This window comes from Schistocerca nitens, chromosome 2 (genome assembly GCF_023898315.1).
Source record: "Schistocerca nitens isolate TAMUIC-IGC-003100 chromosome 2, iqSchNite1.1, whole genome shotgun sequence".
Classification (NCBI taxonomy): Eukaryota; Metazoa; Arthropoda; class Insecta; order Orthoptera; family Acrididae; genus Schistocerca; species Schistocerca nitens.
In genome coordinates this window covers 1,085,657,199-1,085,681,632 of record NC_064615.1, presented here as the reverse complement: position 1 = coordinate 1,085,681,632, position 24,434 = coordinate 1,085,657,199, and positions in this window count along the sequence as shown.

The window sequence follows — 24,434 nt, the reverse complement described above, 5'->3', positions numbered from 1 at the left end:
CACACATCCATGCCCGAGGCAGGATTCGAACCTGCGACCGTAGCAGTCGCGCGGTTCCGGACTGAGCGCCTAGAACCGCATGACCACCACTTGGATGGGTGACCGTCCGGACCGCCATGCGCTGTTGCCATCTTTCGGGGAGCACTCAGCCTCGTGATGCCAATTGAGGAGCTACTCGAACGAATAGTAGCGGTTCCCCTCAAAGGAAACCATCATAACGACCGGGAGATCGGTGTGCTGACCACTCGCCCCTCCTACCAGCATCCACAGCTGTGGATGACACGGCGGTCGGGTGGCCACTTGTGACCTGAAGACGGGATGCTTTTAGGTTTCGATATTTATAAAAATGTCTTCTTCAAAAAATATCGGAACCTAGGTCAAGGGTTAAATAAAACTTTGGTTTGTATCTGATTCGCTGATTTTTTTCAACCTCTTCAAATTTATACAGTTACTGAATCGCAGTCATGTTTAAGATTTTAAAATGTTAGCCTCGACACAGGCCAAATGTGAAATATTAATCGTCACGCAATACGCCGATAAAACACACGTGCATTCAAAACGGCAATCGAAAATGCACTGCGATCCAATAACGACCTTAGCGTTATTCGCTGGAAACGTGCAGATAATAACTAAATATCGTAAGATTAATGATTTTAAATACTGTAACGTGTTGCAGTACATATACGCGTACATACATACTTTCATACATACATACACACGTACGTCCACATGTACATACACTATGTGATCATAAGTATCCGGACACCTGGCTGAAAATGACTTACAAGTTCGTGGCGCCCTCCATCGGTAATACTGGAATTCAATATGGTGTTGGCCCACCCTTAGCCTTGATGACAGCTTCCACTCTCGCAGGCATACGTTCAATCAGGTGCTGGTAGGTTTCTTGCGTAATGCCATCCCAATTTTCACGGAGTGCTGCACTGAGAAGAGGTATCGATATCGGCCGGTGAGGCCTGACACGAAGTCGGCGTTCCAAAACATCCCAAAGGTATTCTATAGTATTCGAGTCAGGACTCTGTGCAGGTCAGTCCATTACAGGGATGTTATTGTCGTGTAAGCACTTCGCCACAGGAGTGCATTAGAACAGGTGCTCAATCGTGTTGAAAGATGCAAACGCCATCCCCGAATTTCTCTTCAACAGTGGCAAGCGAGAAGGTGCATAAAACATCAATGTGGGCCTGTGATGTGATAGTGTCACGCAAAGCAACAAGGGCTGCAACCCCTCTCCATGAAAAATACTACCACATCATAACACCACCACCTCCGAATTTTACTGTTACCACTACACACGCTCGCAGGTGACGTTCACCGGACACTGGCCGTACCCACACCCTGCCATCGAAACGCCACATTGTGTACCGTGATATGTCACTCCACACAACGTCTGTCCACTGTTCAGTAGTCCAATGTTTACGCTCCTTATACCAAGCGAGGCGTCGTTTGGCATTTGCCGACATCATGTGTGGCTTATGAGCAGCCGCTCGACCTGAAATCCCAGTTTTCTCACCTCGTGCCGAACTGTCACAGTACTTGCAGTGAATACCCATGCAGTTCGTGAGTTCCGCGGAGCGCCCCATTCTGCTCTCTCACGTTGTCTAATGACTACTGAGGTCGCTGATGTGGAGTACCTGGCAGTAGCTGCCAACACAATGCATCTAATATGAAAAACGTATGTTTTTGGGGCTGTCCGGATACTTTTGATCACGTAGTGTACGTACATACAGACATACTGATGGTCCAGAACATTATGACCAGTGCTCACCGCGAGATCGAATGCCTCCTGGTGGCGTTGCGTGCCCGTGACGTGGTAAGGAAAGTCGTAACCGGAGCAGAGACCAATGGGGCTACAAGTGGGGAAATCGTCTGACATAAACTTTGACAAAGGGCGGATTACTGTGGTTCGGCGCCTGAAAACGAGCTTCTCGCAGACGAAGAAGCTGGTCGCCTGTTCTCTTGCTGCTGTTGTGACCAGCTATGAAAATTGGCTGATAGACAATGAAACTATTAACAGGCGACAAAGTGTTGAATTTCCATGCCTCTTCACATAACGTAGAAATCGGACGCTTACCCGCTGTGTAAAGCAGAACAGGGCGCTCTCCGTGGCGGATTGCACGACTGAGTATGATGCCGATGCAGGCACAAGTGTTTCGGAGCGCATCGTACGTTGTACAGTACTGAACATAGGGTTTCGCAACATGTTGCCATGTTGGTCCAGCAACGTCGTCGAGTACGATTGCAGTGGGCATGCCGTCATCCAGATTGGACAGTGAATCAATGGAAACGTGTCGTCTGACCGGATAGATCACGGTTCTTGTTACACCAGGTGGTTAATGGTTTCCTGATACGCCGTCATCCAGGTGAATGACTGCTCGAAACATTCAACGCGCCATGGACGCCGACCGTGGAGGAGGGGGCGGGGGGGGGGGGGGGGGACGTAGTATTGTGCTATGGCGCGGGAAACATTCACCTGGTCTTGCGAGGTGTGTCGTCCTTCCTAATCTTGGTAGAAGCACTGAAAGGCTTCAACTGGTAAGGCTTTTAACATTTCCGTCTCGTTATTTTGAATTTTCTCCAATTTCTGGAAAAGAAAAAAAATCACAAGAATTTAGATCAGGTTAATAGGGAGGCTGAGGAAGAAGGGAATACCTTTTGACGTTAAAAGTTCCGTGATAGAAGTGGCTGTACGACATGGGGCGTTGTCATGCTCCAGCATCCACTTGTCTGCAATGCCCTATCTCAGTCAATTGACCCTTTTCCTGAGGCTTTCAAGAGCATCTTTTTAAAATACTTGGTTGGTGGTTCGTCCTGGAGAAACAAATTTCTTATGCACGACACCCCTACTGTCGGGATTGCTTTGAGCTTTGATTTGCTCATTCGAGCTTTTTTTCGGTCGATGAGATGTCTCAGTTTGCCTCTCCCCACTTCGCCGCTTTGTCTCAGGATCGTACTAAAAAGTCTAGGATTCATCGCCTCTGGTCACAAGACTGAACCATTCGCGATTATTGGCAGCCCTCTCAGGATCAACGCACACGTTTCTTCGGTTGTCCTTCAGCTAATTTGTGAAGTTTGGCGTAAACCTTGCGCACGTGCAAACCTTCGGTCGAAACGTGATGTACGGTGTAAGTTTTTAAGTTCAAGAGGTAATATTTATGTTAAACGTCGATCTGATATCACAAAATGACGCACATGTTCGATGTTTTCGTTGGTTTTTGAGGCTGAATGTCTCCCAGAGGGAGATTAAACTTCAACGTGTTCTCGATCTTACGCAAATTATTTGTGCCAGCGAAAGACTTGTGCTCTTGATAAGGAGTGTCCCCCATTGGCCTGTTCCAACTTTTCAGAGGTCACATTCGCAGGATTCCCCAAATTTAATACGAAACTTAATTGCGTAGTGTGGCTCTAAATTCCGCTGTTCCAATTTCGTAACACACAACAGAATCACATCTTCATTGATGGCGCTCTCAAAAATCACGTGGTGACTATACGGAGCTGCAACTCGGACGGAGCATCTGGAAGGCACGAACACACCGGTCTACATAAGTAAAAACAGCCTTTCCAGGTTGCTCGCATTGTTGTCACTCTCATTACCTTTCTCACATAACTAGTGCATGCGACGTGTGTCAGTAATCGGAAGCACCATAACAGCTGTGGACTACGCGAACATTACCGCGGTGTACGTGCATCCCTTTAAGCTTGATGTCTTTACAGATAGCGATGAAATATTTCAGCAGAATAACTGTCCGTGAAGTAAGGCCAGGATTGCTCTAGAGTGGTTTTAGAATCATGATACTGCACTCAAGTTCAGCTGTTGGCCACCAAATTCGCCTGGTCTTAACTCATTGGAACACGTCTGGGAAGCTGTGAGGCGCCAGGTTAGCACCCACAAGCCATCCGCCCGTAATGTACCTATTAAGCACGTGGTCATAATATTTTAGCTCGTCACTGTATGTCAACCATCTTCAACGCACCATCCTATTTTTTAAACATTCAAAAACTTATATCATAAAAGTATGCTTCTAAATTTTTGTACGCAATCCGGTTAGAAGCGGCAATTGATCCGCTGCCAGCACTCATTACAATAAATACATGAACAGCGTTTGTCGACGTCGCTAGTGAGTGTTCAGTGGAACCTGCTAGGCTGCAACGGAACGTTTGCAGCAGGCAGAGGTAATTCGGTCTGTGGGTACCTAGGCTGGCCAGCGCTTCGCGCACTCTCCCTGAACGCCGCTAACCGGCCGTGGCGCGTGTCTATCGGCTTGCGTAAGACCGCCTCTGGATTAGCAGGTGCGGCCCAAGATGGCAGTCGTGCCCGCGCGAGAGAAAGTGCAGGGTCTAGAGAGAAGACCTCTAACAGCTCTGGCGCCACTTTCAGGCGGCGCTGGCTGATCGGAGAAAGGCAACATCTTCTTTCCTCTATACAACTCGCAGAGATGCAACCAACTGCAGTTAGCCTTTCGTCGACACGCTAGGTCACGAGCTATCTACGGTTATATCTTCCTGGTACCTGACCGTTCACTTATTTTTTCTACCCAAAACATCACTGCTTTCTAAACCACTCTTGCAAGAGGATGATTCAGTACGTATCTCTCTCAGGTGTCTAAATACCTTGTGTCAATTACATTCCATGTCCAGACAGAAGAGTTCCACCTAAGTTTTACAAATAACGTCGAATTCTTTCTACCCTTTGCACTTAACCTCGCTTCCCGCACACTTTTATCTTTCCCCATATCTTTCACCATCTCATCAAATTCCTGTCTCTCCTCACTCACACTGAACACATACGAACAACCCAGAAAACCCGCAAATTCGAGTCAAACCTTGGTACGCTGCCGCGTCTGTACCGAAACATTACACGAATGCTACACTTACACACGCTCCTCATTCTCTTCGAACGAAATTTGGGCCTTCTCCGTCTTCCAGACACTGACATCCTTTCAATATTCCAACTATAATTCCACTCCGCTATCCCAATTCGTCACGTCTCCCTCTTTTGCCCTTCTCTCTCCATCTTTTCCTACCTCTTTTTCCACTTTCCTCTCAATCTCTCGCTACCCCATCCACATCCCAAACCACTCCTCCCTCCCTATCTTCCCACATACACTTCAGCACCTTCTCCATCGATTCATGAGACCTCCAATACCAACACTCTCCTACCCTATTAAAACCCTATAACAAAATACCTTAAACTATTACTGAAACTACAGTCCTCCACTTTAAGATGACCAAATTTACAACATGTTTAAATGTTTTATTTCTGTTTTTATTTTGCCTTTTACACATTCTTTGTTGTTTTAACTTTGTTAAAGCAAAGGAAATCAAGTTTTTTTTATACGAAAGAAGTCTTGAAAGTCGGACTTTTACAATGTTATTAATAGCCATTAAGTGGTGGGCTGTCATTGACTGAATCTTCTAGGTTAGGGATTATTAATAAACAATATCCCGTCGTCAGTCACGAATATTATTTTCTATTTGCTGTTTAACGAATTTCGGAGCTGCAGTTTCATTTTCAAGAATTGGATGGATATACTGGGCGTCACATCTGTTTCAATTGTTCACCCAACAGAGACAGAACGACACAGTTGTTAGATTTAGCGGGGTAAAGTATGCCACAGGCTGTATTAATGAGAAAAACTAAGGAAATAAGAGAAATAAAGTCTAGTTACATATTACCTGCGATTGACCACATGACTTCCACATTTGCACGCAGATTCTGAAACTATTTAATATGTTTATTACAGAACTACATGATTCGAAAGGTGCATATTAACCTATGTTACAATTATGTGATGGCGTATTAGATTTACTATTATTTACATTTACATGCAAAAGTAAAATTGTTAACGGTCACTGCTCTAAGTAAATTTACAATTTCTTATTTTATTTCGTCAATTATATAAATGGAAATAATAGTAAGTCTTAAACTCCATTACATCACTGTAACGTAGGTTAATATGCACCGTTTGAATCATGTAGTTGTGTAATGACCATGCTGAACAGTTTCAAAAAGTAAATGTAAATACGGAAGTTTTTCACCAACGCAGAAGATAAGTCATGTCGTCAAACGCATGTAATATGCTACTAGGCTTCCGTCTAGTTTCTCTAGCTTTATCTCTTTAATCCCCCCCCCGGACTATATTTTATCTCCTTTAATCTAACAACTGTGTTCTCCTGTCACTGTTAGGTGTAGAACTGAAACAAATGTAACTCCCAGTATATCCGCACAGTCCTTCAAAATAGGGTTGCAGATCCGAGCCCGCATCTCGTGGTCGTGCGGTAGCGTTCTCGCTTCCCACGCCCGGGTTCGATTCCCGGCGGGGTCAGGGATTTTCTCTGCCTCGTGATGGCTGGGTGTTGTGTGCTGTCCTTAGGTTAGTTAGGTTTAAGTAGTTCTAAGTTCTAGGGGACTTATGACCACAGCAGTTGAGTCCCATAGTGCTCAGAGCCATTTGAACCATTTTGTAGATCCGAAATGCGTTGAACTGCAATTAGAAAATAAAATTGGTACTGTGGGCGGAATATTATTAATTAATTGATAATCCCTAACTTATCCTTTTGCAAATTTATTGTTCTTGTGTTACGTATAAACCGCTTGCTTGAAGAGCGGGTTCATTATACTGTTGACAGCCCACCTGTCCCCCATAAGGGGGGCGGGGAGGGGGAGGGGGCGAAACGACGAAAGAAGGGGATGACAGAATTTTGTATGTCACAACAATGACATTGCTCTTCAAAATCCGGATATATCGTCAGTAATTTAAGTGCTGGCAAAGCACGTCCACCACAGATGACATAGTATGCCGCGCTGAGAGGTTGGTTCATGTTGCTTGTCGCATTCATGCTACGCCGATTGCACATGAACCCAGTATTGTAAATGTAGTACAAATCGTGTACAACTCCACTGCCTACTGAAAAACGTGTTCTCTTTGAGTATGGCGGCAACTGTCAAGCTAAGTAAATCAGACTGTCTCTTCCTGCACATAATGCGTTATCAAGTGGAGGTTGTTACATTACAGCACCGTATCTTCAAAGGGGACGAAACGTAGGTCCATCAGACGAAGAAAGGATCACTGTTATCGAGACACCCCTGTTTAATTCCCATTAGAAGTTTAAAACAACGGTGTCGGTGAAGAAAACTACGTTCACAGGCTATTGGGTCCCACAGGGAGAGCCGCTGATTGATTTCCTCACACGCAGAGAGACCGTGGCTGCTGCCAGTTATGGTTCCACGTTGGAGTGGTTACGCAAGGCGATTCGGAGGGAATGACCGGGACTGCTTTCGATATGTGTCGTGTTGTTGCATGGCAACGTACGACCGCATACGGTCTCGGATACTCGTGGTTTGTTCCGGCATTTTGTATGGAATGTATTAGAAAGTAATACAGCTCGAACCACCGTCCAAGGGAGTTAGTACGGGTCTCCTGCCAAATGATTTTCATGTCTTCTGGCTGTTAAAGAAGCGCCTGGCCGATCACCACTTCAGAGCTGACGCCTAAGTTCCGCAGGCTGCCGTTGAGTGGCTCTTAGATTTGAAACACGATTGGTTTTTATGTCGGTTTCGGCAGAATGATTTTCCGGTAGACAACAGTTATGGCTATGTGGATAAGTAATATCTGCCAGTGCCTCACTAACTTGATGTACTTCTTTGATTTCCTGAATGAACATTTTCTCGCAGATGACATGTTACTTTGACTATCTGAACAATTCTTGTATTTTGATGTTTACATCCTGATTATTTTTCTAATGATAGTTTAGAGCCACAGTAGGTCGCTACTGCGTTAATTGCGTCCGTAAATATAATGAGTTTCCTTAGAGCAGCGGTGTAATAATATTACCTTAAAAGATGACTTTTGAAGGAAGAATGTGTCCATATGAGAGTTGTGGAATAACGCCAGTTTTCAGCAGAATGTTGAAATTTCCAGTTCTGCTTGATCTGATGTTCTCTAATATTCACAGACAGAATTTGACTTACATTTTCCGACACAGGAGGAGCTACAGTAATTTTCTTGACTTGCGTTGGATTATGTGTACGTTATTTACTTGTGATTTCTTGAATAACCATCAGTGATAACATAATACGTTGATTTGATCTCTGAGGGAGAAAACTGTATTCGTAATTCTGGGCCGTAAACGTGTAACCTCTCACTTTCGAACATTTTGCTATGAAGGATGAAAGCAATCCTTTACCACTTGGCAGAGGGCATTTGCTCTTGTATTGTAGGGCCGAAATTGAGTTGTTGTTCTTTCATTCTTCTCCGCCTCTTTCTTGTATTATACTATAACGTAGAAGCTGCCACTGGAGAAAGAAACCCTTGGTCGAAGGGAGTTGCCCATTAATACTGGTAATAAGTATTACGATGGCTGGGAGCAGCGGCAAGGGTCAAGATACAGTATGTGGCGTACTGCCTCACCTGCACAGTAAAATTTATTACATGGCCTGTTTCGGACGTCAAGCAAGAGCAAACGTAAGATTATGCCTTTAATACGCAAATTTAATACCTGAAATCTGCTTACATAATCGAACTGTGCAAGTGAAACTACGTACCACATACTAGATCATCGATATGTCGTTTTAGCCTTTGGGCGGAAGCAAACCTTGTGCATATGCGCAGCACCTCTAATACTGCAAGCGTGTCGATGGTCCCGAACAACAACATCGTACATCAAAAAATTCTGTTTTACAAGAGTGAAAAAGCATTATTATTATCTCGATGTCAAACAAATGTAAAATTATTATCGTTATAATATATCTCACCAACAAAATGTTAGTTGAAAAAAGATTGGAAAATAAATTTGAAGCCATGCATCAAATAAAAACTGACGTACGATGTTGCTGTATGAACAAACTGACAAACGAGTTTGGTGTTCAACATAATCGATATCACGTATGCTGGAGCCATTGTTAGTATCAGAAGTCCACATTAACGATGGTTAAAAATCACGAAGTCTGTATGAGTTTGAATCACATTTGGGTTCGCCTTTCACTCATCATTCGGAGCTGTCCAAGAAGTGTAAAAGCGCGCTGGTTAAGTCCGACCGCTCATTTCGATAATAATTCTCGCTGAGCTGAGGGAACTGACGCCCTACTCGTCTGTCACAACATTAACCATAATTCAGCGTCGACATGTGGCCAGATGCAGTAGCAGACGGTATATACTGACTCTTTCCTCTGTGTGCGCTTAACCTTTAAAGTTGAAAGTACTGTCGACAATGACATCATTAGTGATTCATTAGTAACGGAGTACTAAATTAGTTGGACGAGAATGGAGAAAGAAGTAAGCCGTAATTCTCGTGAACACCCCATTTTGTCATTGACATGAAAGCCCTAAGGGAAGCAATAAGATAACGGTTAACTTCATCGTTCTGACCCTAGAAGGTTCAAGCGGGTCCGACCGACCGCCATGCCATCCTCTGTGTCATTTCAAAAGAATCAACATTCTCTCAAAGACGTTCTGGAGACAGGTTCAGAACATAATCAGGCTCTTATTCTGGGCAAAGCTAAATTACTTCTATGGACATGTACCAAAGAGTTCACCTACTAGAAATGATTTCGTCAGATGTTTGGGTGCGATTAATCATTTCCCCACAGTTAAAAAAACAAAACGATGTTATTTTTTCGAACTTTTTTTGTTTCAAAGTCTTTGCGATGAATGTCTAGGAGTGATGGATCGCGTCGCCGGGAACGACTTTTGTTATAGGCAAAATGTTCGCCGACGCTTCCTGGCAATGTTAGGCGCCTTAAACAATTGATTATGCCCCTGAGAGGCTTCATGGTGTAGGCACTTTGCGGTGCTCGCACGCATGCAATGTGTGTTGCCTTCCAGTCATCTGCTCTGTGGGACAGGCGGTAGGCCGAGCTTCTAAAACATCTTAGAGACACTCATTTCTGGAGTTTTCTTGTCGAAAGTGACTCATCCAGTTTACTAGATTAGGCAATATGCAGATGCAGCACACCTACTTAGTAGGCCCTGCTAGTTCGGTGAAATCTCGTCGTTCCAGGACAGCCGAATTCAATAAAGCGACATCTAGCGTCGACGAGAAGCGTTGCTGAACATTTTTTCTTCAACAGAAGTTGTTCCCCATGACGTGAACTATCACCCCTAGACGTTTGACGAAAAGACTTTGAGACACACTGTATTTACACATGTATTTAATATACGGGCAGTCGAATGAAAAGTAAGTAAACTGTTTTTTATTTCAAAAGTAATCGCCATAACTGTTAACAGATTTATTTCACTGTAGGACAAGACAGCGAATGTCTTCATGGAAAAATGCTTGCGGTTGCCTATGGAAGCGTGATTGTACCCCGACGCACACCTCTTTGTCCTAAGCAAATCGACGCCCACGGATGTCTTTCTTCAGGGCTCCAAAATAAGGAAATCGCATCGGGAGGGACCGGGACTGTATGGAGAATGCGTAAGGGCATCTCAGCGAAACGTCGGTGGCACAGTCGAAACAGTTTTGGCAAAATGTGGACGGACATTATCCTACAGCAGAAGGAGGTTGTCCGTAAACCCTCTGCTCACCGACTTCCTGGAACATGGCGTCTCAATTAGCGCACAAGGGTACATGGAATTATAGCGCGTCACGAAATCCTAACTCTCAGGATTGATATCGGACAGCATCTTTCTGTTGAAAGATGATACCCGCCTACATGTGGCCAAGGTTGTTTCGACTATTCTGCACAAGTTTCGCCGGGAACCCCTTACACATCCTCCATACAGTCCCGATGTCTCCCCATACGATTTCCATATTTTTGGAGTCCTGACGGAAGACATTCGCGGCCGACGATTTTCTTCTGACTAAGAGGTGCATGCCTGGGTAGAATTATGTTTCTGCAGGCAACCATAAACATTTCTCCATGAATGTGTTGACCGCCTTGGCTCACAGTGGGATAAATGTATTAACAGATACGGCGATTGCTTGTGAAATAGTAAGCAGTTTACTAACTTTTCCCCCTTCTGTACCATTTTCATCTGACTGCCTCTTATATATCCATGCTTAATGGTGGTTCAGATCCGTGACTGTGGACAGAATTATCTGAAGAACTACAGCAACCAGCACCATTTTGTACAGCTTTTTTATTCCAAGACGCGTTTCAGGCTTTGACGCATATAGAATTGTATTGAGTCGTTTAAAAATGAGAGAAAGATAGAACGCTCTTGACATAAATAGAGATGTAATAAAAGTACGATAATGGTGGAAGCTGGAAAAATGAATTAAAATTTGTGCCACATCTGGGATCCTAACCCACGCCTCCTTGCTTGCTCGGCAGGAATGTTAGCCATTACATCACCACCGAACTATGGCTGACATTGCTGCACAGACTACCGAAGTGCATTGCCCTCCCCAACAGAGACTTCAATTCGTGTCTTCTGCTTATTTTCCCCATCTTAGATCGTCACTACTGCCGAGGCTCTCTGGCATTGGATTAACACCCCAGCATTGGACGTAATGTGGAGATTCTGTCCCTCAGGTGTAGGTCATCTGTTGATCTTTGGGAGGGCACTCGTCTTGGGAAGTCTGTGCAGTTATGTCAGCCAATGATTGCACTGATGTAATGGCTAGTATTCCTACCTCTTAAGCTTAGGTTCAAGTACTGGCCGTCGCATAAATTTTAGTTCATTTATTCAGCTTCTTATCGTAGACAGGAATGAGACTTTAATGTCTCGAGGAAAATTTAAGTATCAGATATACTAAAAGCGTTTGCTTGCTGTATTTCTTCAAGTAACATTAATTTTTGGTCACAGTTATACTGTAGAATTAGTGACTGAACCGTCAGGGCCACAGCAGATGAGCCTCAGAACTTGCACTACAAGCCACCATCTCCCCGAGTTACCCAAAACCAGAAGATGTAGCAAGAGCGGTGCCTGTACAGACTCTGAACCACAGACACACACGACACCGACCCTAAATCGCCCAATCAAGGTGTGAATGAAACGGCCCGACCAGGAAGCAATTACCACATTCCCGCGGACAGGTAAACGAAAACTGTGGTGGGAAGACCCCAACAAAACCACTGGTGAAGGAACTCATACACTTCACTAGAACTTGAAAAACCCTCCGATAAGAAGACACACGGTCCCACGTGCTGATCTCCTGCACTATGGCTTCTAAGCTTCATAAGCCACGTACATGAGGGTAAGGCAGACTTAGCCCCTGACAGCCAAGAGGTCGGCCAAAGCACGTGGCGAGCAGTTGACGACCCCCAACAGCAGGGCCCCGCTCGCGCCACCACCTCTCTCGGTCACAGCCCAGTACGTACTGCCTAGATCGTCACGCGACCGTACACTTGCTCCATCTCCCGCCAGAGGGCGGTAGCGATCCAAACAGCGCGCCAAACCGAAAGCTCCACCGCAAACACTAGACGCGAAGCGAAACCACTCCGCCTGGGGCGCTTTTCGAAGAGCCGGACACAACTATGGCTCAGTGACGTTGGAGAAAAGTTACCTTAGTGTGATTCAGAGATCATTTTTGTGTATGATACATAGTTTGCTTTAGCCGTGGCAGGTAATTAGTTGAATGGCATGATAAAACAAAGAAAGAAAGTAAATAGGAACAGAGCACCTGTTTTCGACTTCAAAGTAATCGTCCTCAGTCACGATACCAGTTTTGCAACGTTTACAAAGCCGGCGAAAACCGATGTCGTGCGTGTTTGGATGCGTGTCGAAATGTGACGCAGACAGCTGTGCAACGCGACTGTAATGCCCTCCCTACCTCGCTCAGACAGGCCTAGCTGTTGCTGCAGGTTGCAGCTCTCTGCACAGCTATCTGTCCCATCGGCAGTTGTCTGCCGCGCTACGCCGTCCCGGATCGAACCCGTACCCTTTCGTTGCGCTGCAGGTGTTGCGTCACGGCGAAAGCTGCAGAATGCCTCCCGCTCCCAGCCGGACGTCAGAATAATGCAGCCGCACAAGGTGCACGGGAGAGATAAGGCATGCCTGAACCCGGCTGCTAGAGCTCAATAGTGTGGAAACTACCAGCAAGTACAAGTAACTGAGCTCGCCGGACATTATATTAGAACACACTGGTCTCTAGGACTTTCTAGTTGGTGTAGAACTGGTAGCAGGCAGTCATTAGACCCTCCAACGATGACGTAAGTGAAATGAAATGATTGTCTGCCGGGAGTCTCCAAAAGGTGAAGTTCGGCCGCCGAGTGCAAGACTTTTCAGTTCATGCCACACTGGGTGACTTGCGTGTCTGTGGCGATGAAGTGATGAGGACAACTCAACACCCAGCCCCCCAGTGGAGAAAATCTACGATCCGGGCATGAATCGAACCATGACCTGCTGTGTGACAGTCAGACGTGCTGACCACTCAGCTAAGGTGGTGGACATGGGGTTAAGTGATAGTAGTGGAATGGCGTGTACGTGCCAATCAGTTGTAAGGATTCAGCGCATTGACAAGTATACCACACGGTAATGGGATTTCTTAAATTTATTATAACTGTGGTTCGTGAAGTTATGAAGTCAAATATCAATCGAGCAAAGCATTTCGATGCAACTCTAAAAAATTTCGAGAAAATTGACTTTGAAATTTTCCGAGTGTATTTAATTCAGTAATGCAATGGTATTCTTCTTCTTTTGTGCCACATACACTTGCTTCACATAGTCAAAGTGAAAGACTGGAGGTGATGAATGCTCAAAAAGTAGGAAGACTCCTTCACACTGTGGGAGTAAAATTGTATTCTACTAGAATTTCAAGTGAAAAACTTCAAATATTTACTGAAAACTGTAAACAAATTAATAAAAAAAAAATATCGGCACTCGATATTGGCAATTTTGATATCGACATATCGATGTATTGGGTGATAAATATCGCTGGTATTTGTTCGATGAAATATCGATATATCGATATTTTACTACAGACTACTCTGAATGTAGTCAATTGGGAGAAAACAGCAACAGACGGAATGCAGTGGAGATCGATTGTTGACGCAGCGCACGGTCTATAGAACCGGTGACCGCTGTGCAAGTGGAATAGGTAAATAAGTAAGTGGTTGCAACGCCTAGACTTGGTAGCGAGTCTAGGCGTGCACTGACCGGGAGAAGTCTGGCACGCTGGCGCTTTCAGTGTGTCGCAAGAGCCGTACCAGCGGCTGGGATGCGAGCCGCGTCCCCTGACATTACACGCCGCATTCCTGCGCCGAGCCGACCTCGTTGTCTGCAGCGGGCGGCGATGCAGGAAGCGAAGCGCGGCGATAGGCAGTCGCGGCGCAACGGCACGGACAGCTGGACCACACAACGGCACGTACTCATGGGGGAGCGTGTAATACGCAATAACTAGGTTTTACAGGACGTCCACAATGGTGTCTGGCGAGCTAAAAACTAGTTGTGTCAACTGGTCGCTAACGTACAAAACTTACAAGACACAAACTCTTGTATGAAAGCGTGCAGAAGGAGATCATTGCTGTCAGCTGCAGCGGGAAATGACGCGGCATCAGCGACGTGTGTACTGGACCGGGATCCGAACCTGGGATCTCTTGCTTACCAGGCACGTGTTTTAATCACTGTACTATTGGGGATACAGCTTTATCGCAACTGCGCGGACTATCTCGTCACGCGTCACGGCCGATCCACACTCCCATCCAGCGTCACCTATCCGCAGCCCCTTCCATTGTTTACTGTTCACAACTCTAAGTGCAGTGGTTAACACACCTGCCTAGTAAGAGGGAGATCCCAGGTTCGAATCCCTGTCCAGTACACATTTTCACTCGTCGCCACTGGTTCTGCGTAGTGTCCCGCTACAGCTGACAGTAGTGGTACCCTTCAATTTACATACAAGCCCTTGTGTCATAAGTATATGGAACAGCAACATGCAAGACGTTGCTCCACCAGACATAAAAAAATTGTCTAACATTAATCTTTCAGGAAATACGGAAAACATAAAAAATCTCAGGTAAGTGGAAGGGGCCTCTGGTACATCTGCCACACAAGAAAGGCGATAAACAAGACGACAGCAACTACAGCTGTATTCCAAAAGGTGTCTGAATGTCTGTGGAGGAAAGGAAGCTCCTTCTTCGTCAATAGCAGACACCAGAGCAGATAGTGATGTTGGACGCTGGGGTCTGGATCCAAGTCGACGTTCTAACTCATCCCACAGATGTTTTATAGTGTTCAGTTCGCGACTCTGAGAAGGCCTGTCCATTTCCGTAATGTTACTGTTTACAAATCGTTGCCTCACAGATGTTGCTTTGTGACAGAGTGCATTGTCATGCTGATACAATCACCGTCTCCGAACTGCTCCTCCACTCTATTCATATCCTTCTGCAGTTAGTGTTTTCTGAAGTGCAATAACGGGACCGCACGCTAACCACGAATAACACCTCCATACCTCAACACCACCTCCTCCGTACTTTACTGTTGGCCCTATACCTAATGACAGGTAACGCTCTCCAGCCATTCCCAAACCTACACCATTTCATCGTACTGTCACACCGTGATTCGTCACTTCAAAGCACTCGTTTCCACTCACCCACTGTCCAGCGGACTCGCTCCTTACATCACGTAAAGCGCCACCCTTGCACCGCGTAAATCGCCACTTAGTAATGAGTACATAAACGTGTGGCTTATGAGGAGCTGCAAGATCATAATTTATTGGTTCGTTGGTCGATTTGGGAGAGGGGACCAAACGGTGAGGTCATCGGTCCCACCAGATTAGGGAAGGATGCGGAAGGAAGTCAGCCGTGCCCTTTCAAAGGAACCGTTCCGGCATTAGCCTGAAGCGGTTTAGGGAAAACATAGATCAGGATGCCCAGACGCCGATTTGAACCGTCGACCTCCGGAATGGGGCTCCAGTGTGCTTTCCACAGCGCTACCTCGCTCCGTCCCCCATTGTACTCCATTATTTTTAAGTCCCTACGCACAGTCGTTCTGCTAGTTGGACTGCTGGTGTCACTCTGGAACTCTCAAGTGGTTCCTTTCGCTGATTTCATGAGACTTTTTACGACCATCGTCCACAACGCTCAACAGTCCCTCTCCGTCAGTACGTGAGATCTTCCTGGTCTTGGTTTACCCGTCTTTGTTCCTTCCCATATCCACTTCGTAGTCACAACACCAACAGTCCCTATAGGCAGCTTTAGAAGGATTGAAATGCTCCAATGGCATTGTTACTCAGGTGACATCCAATGATGAGTCCACATCCGAAATGACTGAACACTCCTGACCGAACCATCCTGCTATTACCGTTTGTGTATTGATAACACGAGGCTCCCCACCTCCTTTTATGCAGTCTGGTGCGCCTCTCGTGACGTGTAGCGGTCAGTTTCGCCTTACATACTGACGTCCAGACACTTTTGATCAGATAGTGTTCATCTACATGTTTATTGTACACATTTACTTGACAGGTTTCTTGGGGTGACCATTGTCGTAGAAGCTGCATGAAAATGGCAGTACTTTAATGTGTATCGTGCACAAGGCGTTTTTCTTTAAAATTTTTTTATTATGCTCTCAGACAAGTCTCCCCTTATTTACAAGGCATCCCCAGTGGATGTCTTGAAACATTACATGATATTTTAGTCTTGCACACAAAGGTTATAGATTTTATAACAGATTGGAAAGGTTCTTACAGAGCACCGTCTGATTCATTATTTGTAAATCAAACGGCTTTCTCCATTGTGAAAAAAAGAAAACAGTTTTCCACATGAGAGAAAACTGTTTGGTTCATAAATAATGAATAAGATGCTGATCTGTAAGAACCTTTCCATTGTATCATAATAGGTTCCATGTCGAAAAACCAGCCAGTATTCCACATAAGATAATGCTATTTGATTTACAAATAATGACTTACATGCTTATTTGTAAGTACCAGTCTATTTTGTTATAAAGTGTTTCCATGAACTGTTTTACGCTGATCTGCAACGCTCCATTTTATTACAAGAAGTTCCATGAACTATTTTAAATTTATAACCTATGTCATACAATATTTCAAGACACCTATTGAATACATCTTACAAATAAGGTGAAACGTCAATTGGAAAGAACAGTCAAGATCGCAGATTCTCTCATTTATTAAAATGACCGGTTCGGCCCGTTTAGACGGCTGGAGCTAGCAGTGTGACGATCAGCTGCGTGTGGTCACAAACGTCACTTTTTGATCACACGCGACTGTTTCCCGTGCCACTAGCAAGGGATGGAGGTTATCGCATTAAAAACCAGTTATCGGTTATATCGACTTTTTTAAACGCCAGTTTAACCTGGCTGTTAAAACCGTTCAAAAAAAAAAAAAAAGAAAAAATAACAGTTTCTGAAATAAACTATTTTCGAATTTTTATTCGTCCTTTAATGAACCTAGGAATATAAAAATGATTGAAAAAAAATGGTTCCTTTTGTTTCAAGATACATAAAATAAATATATCAAATTAAATATGCAAATAAAAGAAAACAGTCCACTCACCGTTTGCTGCTTTTCTGAGAAATCGATGAGTGGTTGAATACTACAAAGAGGCATCAGTATTCTTCCACTGATTAAAATTTTTCAAAGCTCTGCTAAAAATCGTTTCGTAATCGAGGAAGGGTGAAAACTCAGGCTGAAGAACTCTGTTTTTCGTTTTAATTCGTCCGGTTTCATGGGCTACAAGTAGATATAACCATATTATGGAGATAACGCAGCAGAGCATCTATTTTCTATACTTATTCTAAATTATGAACGAATTGCGAAGTTTTAAGTTTTTTCCTTATACAACGACCCAAGTTTTTTTTCTGACTGCTCCCGGTTTTAATCTTTTAAAGCAACTGTAGCATTGCGCTTTTTTGATACCACACTTCCTAAATTACTTCTAGACTAGGCATGGTGCCAACTGACGTCCAATTAACGATAGTGACGAACTTCCCTGTAGACCAGATGGAGCGAGTCTTGCACACTGCATGTACACACGTACTATCTAATAGGTCACGCCACATGGTAACAGGTACGTAACTGTCAGTAATGCTGAGCCAATTCTTATGCAGCGTTTTTGTTGCTTGTTTCAGTCTAAATTTTCCTTAAAATAGCACTGATCGCTTTCCACTTTTCTACACTAGCGTAATATTCCAAAGCAATGGAAATTTTACGAATAAAATTACTGGTTTTAAAAAAAATTATTGGAAGACCAAAAATTTTAGCACTGTTGCTATGGCTAATTGAATTTCGTTATTTTTACCCGGTTATTAGTAAAAAATAAGAAACACCTGTTACACCCGAGACCAAACAAATACCGGCTATTCAAAACTAAAATACCGATATCGGTTTAACTGATAGTTTTTTTCCATTCCTGCCGCCAGCTCCAGCTAAATGGTGCTCATAATCTGAAGGTGGCCGTTTAAGCGTACTGAAAGCAGCCATTTCAATAAATGATAGATTCTGCGATACTGACTACTTTTTTAAATTGATCACTAAGAACAAATCGCTGTTACCTCCTTGCCATGATGGTTAAAATTATGAAGGCGAGACGTGTCTGGGTGCACAAGAAAAATAAAAGATATTAATGTGCGTCATGCAAAAGGCGTTTACTTTTCTTTTTTTTTCTTTTTACTGCAGCAATTTATGACTGTTCCATTACTTATGATGTCAAAAAGACAGTGTCACATTACATATTGCTTAGTTAAAAAACTCACTTTTTGCACCAAGCTGCCACTTCAAAGTATGTTTCTTCCCCAAGTGACTTTGTCAGCGCTCTGCGGGAGCTATGAAGTGCACAACCCAAGACGTCTTCACCGTTTGATAGCGGACTTAGTGAGTAAACGTTTCGGCATCGATCTGCAGCATTCGTCTAACATGGTACTCACTTTCGGATATAGACTTAGTCTTCGTATTCCTGCGACATGCAGCAGCAAGGTGGAAGTAGCGAGTTTAGGCAGTCTGCGGGCTCCTGATGTGCGCTAAAAGAAACTTGTGTAAAGGCCCCGATGATGACGACGTTGTCTGGAACGAAAAATGTCCAGCTGACAGCTGGTGACTTACCAACAGATTAAAATTCTATACACGAGTGAGTCTTGAAAGCAGACCCATACCTGTCGTGTAAGGCACTTCGGCAATGGAGCCTCCAGAACACGCCTCACAAAGCTTGATTCTGCGATTACCTTTTCCTACAAACAAAGCTATTTCTATTAGTTCGTTTTGTGACGTGCTTAGTTCCCAGACACGGTTGTAAATTCGTTCGCAAATACGTGTTAAAACTGACAAAATGGTGGAAATTACGTGGTTAGCGTCTATCGAAATGCAGAAGCAATGTACGTGTGGCAAGTAGGAGCTACCTTGCAGATTCCTTCTGGCTCGGCGTCCAGCGCTGATAATGTCAAGGCCAAGCGATTGTATCTCTCTGCGCGCAGAATGAATGGACTTCCGGCCGCGAAAAATACCTGATGCACAACATTTTCTCTGTGTAGTCACCACAGACGATACTGCAGTCTCCGCAAAAAGGAGGAACACGGATCTTCACCACCCACCCACCCACCCACCCCCACGCGCGCGCGCACACACACACACACACACACACACACACACACACACACACACACACACACCGGTACGCAATCTCTGCTACTAAACCTCCGACTACCAGCGATTTTTTGTGATGTACCGGTGTCTTTAGCATGAAACCACGTTGCTATTCGAATGCAGAGACTCCTAGTGGTGCACGGAAAAACTTCTAGGAATGTAGTGCGTTGTACAGTCCCGATTAGCTTTTAAAGAAACTGTCGACACGGACATAGCGCTATGTGACGGTCGGAGATTCTGACTTTTTTATAGTGGTCGTATTGAGGACATCATCGACGGTGAAATTAAGTATATCTAAGATGCTGTGACGTAAATTCGAGTTTGTAGTACTGCTTTTATGAGTATTACTGAATCGAAACCACTGCGCGAGTACGTAGTGTTGATACAAAATTTGCTAAATTTTAGGCCCACTTTTGTTTCTTATTTATGACTACAATTTGTTTTATACATTACGAGTCCATGAGAGTTTCGAGATGTGAAACTGTGTTTAGGATTAGTTCCTTTGCTTTCAAATACGAGTATCACATGAAATGATGCATGGTTGAAAACTGTACGTCCCCGTGGTTCCAAACTGAAACCACCACCTTAAAACAACTGACTGTTTACATTTCGCCAATTTCTTCTTATTTTCGTTGCTTACTATGGTAACAAAGATTAATTTTAATGATAAAATTTTTCAGTCTCATTTTAAAGAACAAGAACCTCCTTAAAACTATTGGCTTATTGCCAATTTCTTCTTGTGTTCGTTGCTTATTATGACAATAAAGGTCTATTATGTGAACAATTTTAAAATTAATTTTTTTTTTCATATTATTTGACTCAGATGGTTAACAAAACGTAGAACTCACTTCTCCCGGTGATTGTCAGTTTTCCCTAGATGTATCTTTACGTAAATTAGTTTTCAGTTCTATTACGGGCTGTTAAGAGGTCTAGCTTTAATTGTGAGTTTATAATTCGATGAGGCCCCAAGTTTCCTCATAAAAATGACGCAGGATTTCTCCGCTCCTTCACGATATTAGTGTTCGAAACCATCCTCCTTGTTGGGCCTGCTGATGTAATGGCATAATGCGTGCCTGGAGAGGTCTTCTGAGGTCATCAGTCCCCTAGAACTTAGAACTACTTAAACCTAACTAACCTAAAGACATCACACACACACCCATGCCCGAGGCAGGATGCGAACCTGCGACCGTAGCGGTCGCGCGGTTCCAGACTGTAGCGCCTAGAACCGCTCTGCCACTCCGGCCGGCCGATAAACTTAGACCCCATTTCTCCTGCATGCTTGCTGGAGCAGGAAACGTATTCGCAATTACGAATATGGACCACTATCGGCTGTACACTGGAACGAAAACAATGAAAATTTGTGCCGTACCGTGACTCGAACCCGAATTTCCCGCCTTAAGCGAGCGGCCGCCTTGCTATCCGTGTACTAACAATGACCAGATCCAAACTTCTATATGTCGTCGTCCATGTGGCACAACCTGCACTCGTACTTTACGTATATTCCCGTCCAAGAAGGACATATGGACATATTTATTGAGCGAAATTAGAATTATATTAATACCTTCAGCTGCTAACGGGCGTTGGTATATATCAACGGGGACAGGTGAAAATGTGTGCCCCGCCCGGGACTCGAACCTGGGATCTCCTGTTTACATGGCAGACGCTCTATCCTTCTGAGCCACCGAGGGCACGGAGGATAGCGCGACAGCAGGGACTATCTCGCGCACGTCTCCCGCGAGACCCACATTCTTCCTTATATGTCCACACACTACATTCGTAGTGTCCCACCCCAACACACACATTACTCGTGGAAGACATTCTTACCAAGTCCCGTAAGAGTTCGGGGAATATGTGTGCATCCGCACAGAAGAAGAAGGTCATGGCTGGTGTTGCCAGAACTATATACTTGTGTGAATATGGTGTCTGTTCTTTCGGACATGTCCGAAACAACAGACACCATATTCATACAAATATTTATTGAGTGTCGAGGGCCTGGTATTGGCGAATAAATACGAAATAGTAGTGCCTGTGTTATTAAAAAGTACGAAGGAATGTTCCTTCGAACGTGCATACATGCATGCATGCGTGCGTGAATGAATGAATGCCTGAAGGAACATCGCATCGTTGTTCTTAACGACACAGGCTCTGCTATTTCACATTGCTGGAGCAGGTTAGCGACACGCAAGTCCAGTTCAAGGACGTGCACCAGGCCCTTGAGGCACACGGAGTTGTTATTACCAGACTGCGTTGTATTTTCCAAATTTTTAGAAGACCACATGTTTACGTTTAAGCTCAGTTAATATCTTAATTTTGCAAACTCTGTACCCAATTGAACTTGTAGCCACAGCCCTGTATTTTTTCACGTATCAGTGTAATAGATGATCGGAATCATTCCATATTGTTTAATTCTAAGAAGAATAGATCAATTTTCCTAACGCAAGCTACTAAACCACCCATGTGATTATGACATTGCGCGAAAACTGAGGGTTTCGCTTCGCATACGGTTATCTGTACATATAAAAAGTGATTCCATGATGATTTTACAGACTGTCACAGATTATGTATCAATTTGTGGTCCGGAAACGACCAAGTCGGAAGTTATAAGAAAAAATTATTTTGATGTCCCTGACAGTGGACCTCTTCTATTTCAGCCTCTTTGCTTTTCATATTTTGAGAGGAGGTTGTATGGTTCAAATTGTTCTGAGCACTATGGGACTTAACATCTGAGGTCATCAGTCCCCTAGAACTTAGAACTACTTAATCGTAACTAACCTAAGAACATCACACACATCCATACACGAGGCAGGATTCGAACCTGCGACCGTAGCAGTCGCGCGGTTCCAGACTGAAGCGCCTAGAACCGCTCGGCCACCACGGCCGGCGAGGTTGTATGGACCAAAACAAGAAAAAAAATGTGGGCTCTAAAGTGCACACCTTAAGAGCTATGAACACTCGTTCATCTTTGCTACTGGGAAACACACATCGTCTACTCAACAAGTTCTGTAGCTCTCAAGGTGTGTATCTTAGAGCCCATGTTTGCTGGAAGATTTTCTTCTTGTTTTGGTCCATTCTACCTCCTCCAAAATACGGAAATCATTGAGATTGCAGCGGAAGAGCTCCATTGTCGGACGTATCAGAACGTTTTTCGCTTATAACTTTCGATTAGATCGTTTCCTCCTTTACCTTAAATTGGCACATTTACCCATTTACATACCGAGTGAGGTGGCGCAGTGGTTTGTACACCATCTCGAATTCGGGAAGACAACGGCTCAATCCCGCATTCGGCCATCCTGATTTAGGCTTTCCGTGATTTCCCTAAATCACTTCAGGCAAATGCCGGGATGGTTACTTTGAAAGAGCACGGACGACTTCGTTTGCCATCCTTCCCTAATCCGATGTAACCGATGGCCTCGCTGTGTGGTCCGCTCGTCCCCGGATCAACCAACCAGCCATTTTCCTTCATATCTGAAACTTTTTAACATAATCATGTAATCACCCTGTACAAAGAGAGATATTTCAGTGGACTTTCAGGATGAAACATTAGCAATGAAATATACCCACCGGAAAAGCAAAACAAACACAGCACATTGACTTGAAAGGAAACTACATAAAGAAATAAGTATTGTTGTTGTTGTTGTTGTTGTTGTGATCTTCAGTCCTGAGACTGGTTTGATGCAGCTCTCCATGCTACTCTATCCTGTGCAAGCTTCCTCATCTCCCAGTACCTACTGCAACCTACATCCTTCTGAATCTGCTTAGTGTATTCATCTCTTGGTCTCCCTCTATGATTTTTACCCTCCACGCTGCCCTCCAATACCAAATTGGTGATCCCTTGATGCCTCAGAACATGTCCTACCAACCGATCCCTTCTTCTGGTCAAGTTCTGCCACAAACTTCTCTTCTCCCCAATCCTATTCAATACTTCTAGTTATGTGAACTACCCATCTAATCTTCAGCATTCTTCTGTAGCACCACATTTCGAAAGCTTCTCTTCTCTTCTTGTCCAAACTATTTATCGTCCATGTTTCACTTCCATACATGGCTACTCTCCATACAAATACTTTCAGAAATGGCTTCCTGACACTTAAATCTATACTCGATGTTAACAAATTTCTCTTCTTCAGAAACGCTTTCCTTGCCATTGCCAGTCTACATTTTATATCCTCTCTACTTCGACCATCATCAGTTATTTTGCTCCCCAAATAGCAAAACTCCTTTACTACTTTAAGTGTCTCATTTCCTGATCTAATTCCCACAGTATCACCCAACTTAATTCGACTACATTCCATTATCCTCGTTTTGCTTTTGTTGATGTTCATCTTATACCCTCCTTTCAAGACACTGTCCATTCCGTTCAACTGCTCTTCCAAGTCCTTTGCTGTCTCTGACAGAATTACGATGTCGTCGGCGAACCTCAACGTTTTTATTTCTTCTCCATGGATTTTAATACCTACTGCGAATTTTTCTTTTGTTTCCTTCACTGCTTGCTCAATATACAGATTGAATAACATCGGAGAGAGACTACAACCCTGTCTCAATTTCTCTCCAACCAGTGCTTCCCTTTCATGTCCCTCGACTCTTATAACTGCCATCTGGTTTCTGTACAAATTGTAAATAGCCTTTCGCTCCCTGTATTTTACCCCTGCCACCTTCAGAATTTGAAAGAGAGTATTCCAGTCAACATTGTCAAAAGCTTTCTCTAAGTCTACAAATGCTAGAAACGTAGGTTTGCCTTTCCTTAATCTTTCTTCTAAGATAAGTCGTAAGGTCAGTATTGCCTCACGTGTTCCAACATTTCTACGGAATCCAAACTGATCTTCCCCGACGTCGGCTTCTACTAGTTTTTCCATTCGTCTGTAAAGAATTCGCTTTAGTGTTTTGCAGCTGTGACTTATTAAACTGATAGTTCGGTAATTTTCACATCTGTCAATACCTCCTCTCTT